The sequence below is a fragment of the Cupressus sempervirens genome, chromosome 1, assembly GCF_028749045.1.
Source record: "Cupressus sempervirens isolate cs-2001-9-10 chromosome 1, ASM2874904v1, whole genome shotgun sequence".
NCBI classification, from domain to species: Eukaryota; Viridiplantae; Streptophyta; class Pinopsida; order Cupressales; family Cupressaceae; genus Cupressus; species Cupressus sempervirens.
This window is the reverse complement of record NC_143118.1, coordinates 578,981,025-578,992,011: the sequence shown is the minus strand read 5'-3', so window position 1 is coordinate 578,992,011 and position 10,987 is coordinate 578,981,025.

Below are 10,987 nucleotides of genomic sequence, written 5' to 3'. Positions count from 1 at the left end.
AAGTAAAGGTATATCAAGACCATCTTCATCATTATTATCAGATTTGCTAGTACCATCATTGTGAGCCTCTTCATCACTTGCCCCAATACCATCTTCTTTAATCATGTCCTCTGGCACATTATCATCTTCTTCCATGGGAGTGTTATCCTCAACTTGGATATTCACACCTCCATGTTCCTCTAGTAGGAAATCCACATTCAGCAATGGATGAAAATTGTGGCCCCCTTCAACATGACCATATTGCCTACAATGACTCTGGGCTGTTGTGATTAGAATTCTTTGATTCTTTAAAGACTTACACTTTTTGCAAGGGCAATAAAATTTATCAAGTTTTCTTTAGAATTGAGCCCACAATGCAGCCATTGTCTCATTATTTTCTTCTAGATTCATATTGTCAGGTGTGGTCTTTCTTCACAGGAAAATATACCTACAAATAAATTGGACATGTTGTGATTAATGTTTATATCTGCACATATGGTTTTTGTTGATTACTATTTTCAAATGTAACTAAAATGATTACAAACATACCAAAAAGGATTCACAGGGTCTTATTACATCAATTGTTCTAACATGGTCTTACTACATCAATTGTTCTAACATGGTCATGTTGGTTATCTTGAGACCTTACTGTCTTATCATGCCTTCAACCTTGACCTTGATGCTCCTACATCATTCTCCCAAGGATAAAGGAAAGTTGGATCATCATGGAATTGAGTAGGCAGACCTTCTAGGAAGTTGCAATACTTCAACCTTGTAAGTATCATGTCAATGCAATGGGAAACTAAACAAACAATTTAAGTTGATGAGAAATGGTTGTTATGAATTCAAATTGGAAGCACCTCTAATTTTCAAATGGCGATCAACCAGAACTAGTTGACAATCTAACCTAAAAAATACATTTTATGCCAAATTCCAATCATAGTTAAAGACATTTAGCTATTGGAAAATGGGAAGATTACGTCTTATTTCAGATATGTAATAAAATGGGCAAGAAATGTGGAAGAATGTTAAGTTTTTATCCACCAAAACATGAGTAAAATTGTATAAATTGAATGTATTTTTAAAAATAATGTCAATTCCCTTCAAAAGAAATATTTTGCATGCAACTTACTTGCTGAAGATATTTCAACTTTAGCAACTCTTTAATCATCAGATCCACAATAGTTGGAAGCTTTGACCTGTCTGTCAGTTGTGGCTTGGCCTGCAACAACAAAAAATTCTTAGTATATGCATCTCAACATTTAAAAAATACATCAAGCAATTCAGGCTAGTTACAGTCTGTAAATTAACTAGCATTTGTTTCTTCTTTAACATATTTGACAATCAAGTACAATTAATAGTAATACAAGAGCAAAACTTGGAATTCTACTAATGTCATCAGTGTTAATCTTGGGTACTAGTACAAAGCTAGTAAGAAATCTGCAGTTGTACCAACCAAGATATTTACAAGACTTGATCACAAAAGGTTCATTTAGCACAAAGAAACTTCAAAAATATTGTATATATACACTCTTTGACGTTGTCAAAGGGAACAATTATTTTAATGATGTTTTACGTAAGAATTGCTAGAGGAAATGATAAGCATGAAATATATTCAAGTTTTGACACTAAGGAATTGAAACATCCGCACTCAGGAATTGCTTGGAGTATTTAAATTCAATCGAATTATGGCTTATAGCTTCTTTGAAAAATAATGATTTAGATATTTAGTGGTATCTTAAGTACTATATACTAGTGCTTGCACCAAGCATAGGTGCAAGAGTATAGTTGATAGTGGCATGCAGTTGATCATTTTAGAAATGTGGTAGCTAGTAGCATTGTTTTATAGAAAAGCCCTATACTATTATTTGGTAGGAAGATAATTAGAACCAAAGTAAACATGGTGTGCACAACTAGCATCATTTGATTTTTTTCTATTTTGAGGTGTAGAATATTTGGTGGATCTTGATTTTTGTGGAAACTATTTTGAGCAAGGATATGCTAAAAATGAGTTCTTATTCTACAACCATAAAAACATTATTAGATTCACCATCCAAACTATTGAGTTTCAACCAAATATTAATATGTAGTTTACGAACAGTTGGCCTAAATGGTTATTGTTATAATTGAGAATAACACCGAGCTTGATTTGATGAGTATTTTTTATTGACTCATAAATTTTCTAACAATTCAATAGATTAACACATTGATAAAAAAAAATGGAAACTCATTAACTATTATTGTGGAGTTAGATCTCAACATTGGCTCTAGTATTTCTTTAGTTGGCAATCATGCATTGGTTACATCTAGATTATCACTAGCTATTACAGATGATGGAAGTGATACTATGTATGAAGCTTCTAATATAGGAACTCCATGAGAAGCTAGAGATCATTTAATGGAGATTTGGTGATGAAAAATGGGATCTCTAAAGATGAATAGAGCTCGTTGAAGTTAAGAGGGCTTGTCAAAGTGTTTGTTGAAGTGTCCTATGTGTTTTTTGACAAGTAGGATTGGTTATAAAGTGTAATGTCCTCATTTTAGCTTTCCATGGTTTATGTTTGGATTGACCTATTATTGGCCCTCATAGGTTAAGGCTGATGGCTAAAGGGTCCCATCTAGAAAAACAAGAGGATCTTTCCCTTCTATAGTATAGAAGTGTTTATGATTGCTCCTCGTTTGTTTCAGTTAGGTACACTTACAATTTATAGTAAGTTATGTATCCAACATTTCTACATTTGGAAAGGCACCTGGACCGATCTCAACGCAGTGACGACCCTTGGAACTATTGATTTTATCAAATATTTAGGGAATTACTAGTTATAGTAGGTTAGGAGTTAATAGAGAGAACCATTTATATTTTTAGTAAGGCGGTTGGTTGTGCGATGGAAGCAATGGTTGACCAACTGGTTCAGATGAGATAGAGAGATGATGAGTAATCAATGAGATATTAAAATTATAGTAATAGTAATAAAGCTATTTATAAAGGTTATATTGTAAATTTATTACTTATCTTCATAAAGTATTATTGAGGAGCCATTATATTTAATGGAAATGTATGCCTTTAATAATGACATAACTTAATTCAAACACAAAAAATAGTTATATAAGTCATTAAAGTGACATATTGGTGAAGCCTCATGAGTCAAACTTTATTGAGGAATTATAAAAGCCCTAGAAATGAAATTGATTGATTTTTTATTTATTAGTTTTGACTTTTATATTGGATGTTCCAGGGAAGACTGCAATGTTGAGTTACAAAACATTATATGACTACTCTGAGTCTTTATTGCATTCAAAGCATGAAATTTAGTATTGGTCCTAAGTTTTCATAGCAATCAAACCATGGATTTTGTATTGATTGATTCTAAGACTTTATATTATTCAAACCATGGATTCTGATGTTAATTCTAGGTTTTTATGGCATTCAAAACATGAACTATAGAAGAATTTATATGGTTTGAATGGATGCTGCTCCACACTTCTCATCACCACCCTTGTAGTCAAATGTTGTTCTTGGACTCCTGGGATATTATTATTGGGTAAAGCTTAAACGGTCTTGAATTTTTTTTTTTGCTTTTGCTATTTGGGGTTCTTTGGAAAGGGAGGAGATCTTGGCAGCAACAAGCCCAAACTTTAGATTGTTGTTCCTTCTACTACTTTTGGTGGAGCATTAATAAGTTTTGTTCATTCTATGAGAAGAACTACACATAAAAAAATTAATTCATTCAAAAAACCTGTGACAACTTATCATGATAGAAAAAATGGAGATGATACCTTCTATTTGGAAAATAAGTAAATATCTCCAAGGAAATACCAAATTCAAACTCAAGCTTAGGTTGCATATGTCAACATTCCCCGTCGACCTTAGTCCCAAGGCTAACTAACTTATCAAGAGTTTGTATCCCACAAATGAAATTGGTATAAATGTTACAACCACCAAATTTGGAGGGCATGGAAATTTAGTCATCACTATCGTATGTAGTACACTTAATTTCATATGTTGGAATCATTTTGTGACTTGTACACATGATAGTCCAATAGTTTTTAATGTCATCTTCATCACAATTTTTGTATGATAGTCTAATAGTTGCAGGTGGCATCTTCGTCACAATTTTTCCATGATAGTTTTGTTTGTCTGAATTTTTGCACAATTGAATTCCTTTGTCCAAGGTATAGAAGAATTTAGATTGGGATCCACCTTTGGTGAATAGGGTTTCTAGCCAAGTCATATTTTGTAGGTCTTTGAAGCAATTTTTTGTCGAAACCCTAGGTCTTGTTTTCTTTTAAATTTTTTGGGCACGAAACTAAAAATATGCAAAGATTCCCATCCTTTTCAAACTTTTTGCGCCTTGAGTCACATCTTTTCTTTTGTGTTTCTGACTGCTTGATCCCTAAAAGATCTATGAAAATCACTATCTCACTATGAAAAGATACAAGTATTTTACCCTTAGTGACATAGAGACCACCGCTAAGTTGAAAAGCGATACCGTCAAGTGGAAATACGGTGACCATAGATTGTATTGTTTTAGAGATATTTCATCATGTTTATAATAGACATGTCAGAGCCTGAGAAGGAATTACAACATTGAGGTACAAAAGGCGTCAACAAAAATCTTAGCTTTTTCAATTAGTCGCTTTGTCACTATCGAAGAAATTGGGCACTTCGCTGTTAGCGACATGATGCCTTCACCAAAAATAATGGTCAGTAGTCACTTTTAAATTTTTTGATGATCGTAAGTTTTTTTAGGTTGTGTGGTGCACATGCTATTTTATTATGTGTCAGATGCATTAATAAGGGTAGTTATTGAGTTCACTTACCTTTATCTTTCTGACCCTGAATTTTGATGAGTCACCAGAAATCACTATGTCGCTATCAAAGAATTGGTGTCTCTCTCCGTTAGCGACATAGAACCCAGACAGAAAGTAGTAATGCAACAAATTTTTAGAGTAAGTGGGTCCCAAAAAGTACTCAATCAAATATCAATTATAAAGCTTTGGAACACGCTGGCATCTAATGGGCTACACGTATATGTTGAGAAAAGTAAAGACATTAGGATTCGCTATGTCGCTATTGAGAACTTGTTCTTCTTGCCATTAGCAACATAGCGCCCGACCGAGAAATAAAAAAATATGGGCCCTAAGTAGCAGGTAATATAGCTAGGATTTCATCATGTCATCAATGATTGGACCCACGCCCTATTGACAAAATATATGAAAGACTCTGATCATCAGATCTAGATCTTAGATCCATGATTGTCACTATCTCGCTATGTCAAGTTGCATGAAGGTTACGAATAGTGACATGGAAACAAGGGGCCCACCATATTTATTTTGAGCACTACATCAAATGTCATCTACATGATCAAATCAAGATCAATGACGGGTGCTATCTCGCTATGGCAAGGTTCTCACTCTTTATGTATAGCGAGATAGTGCCTAAGTGACACGTGTCCTCAGAGTTCTGTGGGTCCAATTCAGAGGTGCTAATAATGAAGGAAAGGTACACATGGAAAATTTTCATTGGGTTGACTACTAGCTTGTCAAGAGGAACATGAGTCATCTTTTCTTGCATCCCTAGATTGTAGGATTTTTTGTAAATCCACAGTGTAAATTTGAATATAGAAGGTGATGCCACCCTGTGCATTTATGAGAGATGAAAGCTTTGCATGTGAAGAAAAATAGAGTATAACACAAAATATTTTCTTAATTCCACCATACTCGAACAAAGATTCAGAGCATTTCTAAGCAGAAACAGTTGTTGAGAAGACCGTGCTAGATTCGGTAAGCTTGTGAAGCAATTTGTTCGCAGAAAGATTGCAGTCATACTAAGAAGAACTAGAGTGAAATTCAAAATAAGTACTTGCATTATAATCCTTCTGCTATTTCAATTCTTTTGAGAGTTAATTAAAATGGCTCTAAAATAGAAAGCATTTTCTAGTCAAGAGAACTATTTGGATAAGAATGTCCACGATGATTTGCTTGAACTGGTCCCTTCTTCCACTATTGAAACTATAGAAGTTAAGAGGCTAACTTCATTAAACCCTAGCCTAAAAATAGTAGATGGGCTGTATGAAAAAGGAAACTGGGTTAGGGATGCAAAAACTTCACAGACTGGTCTTGTTTTATTCAAAAAATGGTTTTCAGAGAGGAACCATTTTGCCCCACATGCCAACACTTGGAATTTTGGTCTACGAAAATCAGTGGTTCCCAGTGTTTTCATGGATTATGATCTTTTGGAAGCTGTAGCTAAGAATTATGACCAAGCCCTTAGGGTAGTGAGGAGAACTGGTGGTGAAATCTTGATTACAATCAGTGCAGAGGAGATTAGGGAAGTTTTCATTTTAGGGCCTGTCACTAATTATCACGTGCCCATCAATTTGAAAGGGTTAGAAAATGAGTATATGTCTAAGAGAGATGCAGTTAGGCAAGGAGCACTAAGCGCACACATAGGTAGAATTGGAACACTTCCAGCAATAATAGCATCCTCCAGGGAGCCTTTCAAAAGGGCATACTTCAATTCTAGGGCTATAGAAATATATAGGTTCTTGTGTAAAGTTTATGGGAGAGATGAAGAAGAGTTCACACCTGTGGATTTTATGTATATGATTACTCAGATTTCCTCTTTTGGTGTGGATATAATTTTTTATTGTGCTTCTTATTTAGCTGAGGAGATTCACATTGGACTGATTGGAATTGCTAAGGGTAAGGTGGAAAAAACTTTTGGCCATTATTCTCTGTTAATGCATATGTTCTTATTCAAGGGAGTAACATATTTTAGTAAAGAAATGGAATTAGATAGAGAAGAGAGTGGGGAAGCATTACTAGTTCAATTGTGGAGTGTAGATATGACTTGGGATGCAGACAATGCCAGTTTTGTCAGGTTTGATAGGTATTTCACTTCAAAGCTGAGATGCCTCCTATTAAGGGACAATCCCAGAATCCCCAAAACATTAATGAATCTCATTAGGCCTATGGACAACCCAAGTGGTTTGAAAGTTTCACATAATTGGGGAGATGTCATTCCATATTCTATTTCTACTATATTTAGAATATATGGTTTTAAAGGAAGCCCTCATGTACTACCCTACCAAGTGCCTTTGGAGGTAGGATTTGCTGAGATATTGTGGTAGTTGGGAGGAGTGGAGGAAGCCCTTCTATTGAAAAGACAAAAGGGGTCAATTTTTCCTAATTGCATAGTGGCTCATCATTTTGTAATCACAAAAGGAGGTTGGCTTTCTCTACATAAGATTTTGAATCCTTATAAGATGGCCACTTCCCATCCTCATTTTTGTGATTCTAAAGGATTTTATCATTTGGCTCTGAGGCAGAGAATTAAGCTTGGTAAAACTGAGCATGAATTTTATTTTCCTGAAGACTTAATAAGGAATGAGTACTCCTTGTAGGAGCAAGAGACTAGGAAAGAAAAGTGGAAAGTCTTTTCTAAAATTTTGGATTTCATTCATTGTTTTGATCTAGATTATAGTCCTTTGGATGATGCAGTTACAAATGTAGATAAGATGAGAAAAATTATGAATAATTTTCCTAAAATAATAGAGGCAATTAATGAAAAGAAGAAATTATTTATTAGGTTCTACCCGGATAAGGCCAGGGAAGTAATGGGAAGATTGGGTTTTACTCCCAATATAAGGGCTGGTCAATTAACTATCCAAAAAAGGTCATGATATACTATTGTTCAAAATAAAAAGAATACAGTGGACAAAGGCAAACAAACAATTGAGTCCACTAGTAGGGTTTTGGAAGAGAGGCCTATTGAGCCCTCCCCTAAGAGGAGGAAAATAATAAGAGAGGAGGATTCTCATGTTGAGGAGTATTCACCTTCATAGACCCCTTTGAGAACCGGGGAGGAGCAGCTCACTATTGAGCAAATTGAACAAATTGGATCACAAGGGGGAGTTTTTGTCACTCAAGTAGAGATCGATTAAGGGAACCCCAAAGAACCTCATGTGCCAAGCCTCGAGCTAACTATAGCTGATTTTAAGGGAATGGAATTGGACCCTATTTTGGAACAAGCTAGCTAGCAATTTTTGTCAAATGACAGTTTTGTAATGTCTAGGGCTTTCCATAAATTTTCTTGGAGGGCAAACATCCACAATTTTGAGGGAAGATGTAAGAACATGAAAACAAAGCATCTAGAAATGGATGAAGCCTCCATCCAAAACCAAATAAAGGAGAAAATGATGTAATAATTCTAGAACATTACCCCTGAGGAGGGAAGGCAAATGGTAAAAACTTTTAGCATACTATTGTTGCCTAATTGGGATATTGTAGATGCATTGATTTTCAACTCTGTTTCTAATAGACTAGAGTTACAAGACCCAAATAAAAAGGAATTGGCAGGGACTACTTTTAGTGATGATCAAGCTGCTCTTGTTATGTGGTCATTAAGAAGAGGATCCAAGATTGTATTAGCATAGCCTAATGGTTCAGGACTGATAGGGAATATTATTGTGAGGAGAGTTGTTGATACTCATACGTACAGGCAACCCACATGAATGTGGATTATTCTCAGTTTGCCTTGGCTACTACTAAAAGGGAGGAAAAGGAAATGTTTGAATTACAAAGTAAATATGAGGCAGTTGTGGATGCCTACAATAAAGAGGTAAAAAGGAGAGTTGAGCTTGAGAACAAGCTACTGGGAAAATCCACCAGGCCTAAAATAACATACCCTCGCCCCCCTGTTGAACTTCAAACCTACCCCCCTCATTGAAATACCAGACACACCCCAAGGGCCACAGTATTACACTGCTGAGGATTTTGAAGAAGAAAAGAGTAAACTGTGGGCCTTACATGTAGATTTGGAATCTAAATATGAAGATAAACTACAAACAACTCTTACATATCTAGGAGACAAGGTTGAATGGCCACTAATCCATGATCAATTGGCCAGGGTGATTAACATCTGGGAGGAGTTAAAAATAGATGATGAGGCTCTAAAGCCTATTGTGAACAAATGGGTGAGAAGGGACAAAACATTAACCTTATTGTCTCTATCTATTATAAATAATTCTTATGATTAGATTGATAAAACCTTTGACATTGTTTCTGATCTTGTTGATTTTGATAGCAAAAGGATACATTTATAGAAGATAATAATAGGCTACTTAAACAAATATAAGAGCCAAAAATTCAATTTATTTCCTCATGCCCTAGATAAGAAAAATAGTTTGAAAAGTAAAGAGGAATGGGCAAAGGAACTTGGTGATTTATTTTGTTTAAGAATGAATCAAGTCATAAATGAAACAGGGCATGCACGATGGGCCACCACAATAGAAGAAATGGCGAAAGCCAAAATATTCTTTGATTCTTTAAAACATGAATTTGTTAATATTGATAATGAGGCTGATTAGATAATAAACATAAAGATATTTTAAAATTCAATTGGCCAGATGACACATTATTTGATAGGTGGATGGCAGAAATGGCTTCTAGTGAACAGTTTGATGTAGATGAAACTGACAGTGATGAGGTGTAGGGTGAGGAAGTCCAAATAATTGATACCATCACTACTCAAACCCAATTAGAAGAAGAAGACAATAAAAACCTATCACTTTGAGTTGTAGAACTAGGACCACAAGATGCCAATACAATTAAAGAAAAGGAAAAGGTAGAAGTTGTCCTTACCAGGCAGAGTGAAGGTGGTGGAAGCCTGCAGATGGAGGTTAATGTGCCCTCCTCAGAAAAAGCTTCATCGTTGGCTAATTTAGCAGTTACATATGAAGATAAATCAGATCAATAGCCAACTCAGCAACATCAAAACATGTAACAGAAGCTGACCCAACGAAAGGAATGATTTGATTTTGATATCTTCTGTTACCCATAGTTTTGTCATTTTGTAATAGGTGTATGTAGATATTCCTTGTAAAAGACACCTGTCAGTTTCTCTTAGCCTGAAGCTTCTTGTATTTCACACTATATAAGTGAAATTCCAGGGCAAGAGAAAAGGTCCAAATTCTATTTGCTAAGTGATACACTTAGTCTATTTTTCGTCCACCATTTTTGAGCAAAAATTCGTGATGTATTTTCTTTGTCAGATCTTGAGAATACATGAATATAGAATGATCTGTGTTTCTTTCTGAAGGTCATTCTGAGTCTATTGTAAATTGTATACAATTTTCAAGGAAAATGAATACAAGTTATGAACTGTCCCCATATCCTTTCTTTCTGAACTTTGTCTCCTTTTGATTACTTGGTTATCTTGATGTTGTATAAGTAAAGGCTTGTGCAATTGAATGTAGTTCAATTAGGTTGTATATTTTTTTATCATGGCTATTAATTCAATGGATTAAGTAAAAGCTTTGATGAATTTGATAAGGTTTCTACAGTAGTGGAAAGGATTTTGAATGACGATTTCTGATAAGAATTGCTGATAAAAAATTTTGTAAGGCAAAAAATTAGATCTAGAGATTTATAGTAGACTCTCAACCCCAATGGATTAGGCACTGATAAAATTTAATCTAGTTAAAAGAGAAATTTGTCACACATGATTGCCAAAATGTAGAATTATAATCAACTTTACTTTTATTTCCTATAGATCTTCAAAGTTGGCCTCTAGTTGTTTGCATGGAATGTTTTAACTTTAGTTAGCCATTATTGCTGAGAACATCTACAGACCTATAGAATATTTTTGGCCATATCTATTATATGGGATGTGTTTATTAAAGTATCAAGAATTGTACATGTATTGGATAATTTGAGATGAGAATCAGAAAGAAACTAAGATAATTCTCATACAGTTTTCCCAGTCTTGTATCATCCCTGGGTATACCCACCCTAGTTTTGTAGAGCCAAAAGAGTAGAAAACCACCCTTGGTTTTGTAGAAGTTTGGCCCAAATGGTGTGCACATACAATTGATAATAAGAATTGGCTAGTCTTTAGACTGTGTGAGTATTATCATCTTGATATTAAGCATTTTGTTGCTTCGTAGTTTTAAAACACCAACAAGTTTGTTATTCATCCAAATGGAAGCCCTTGTAGGAAGACCTA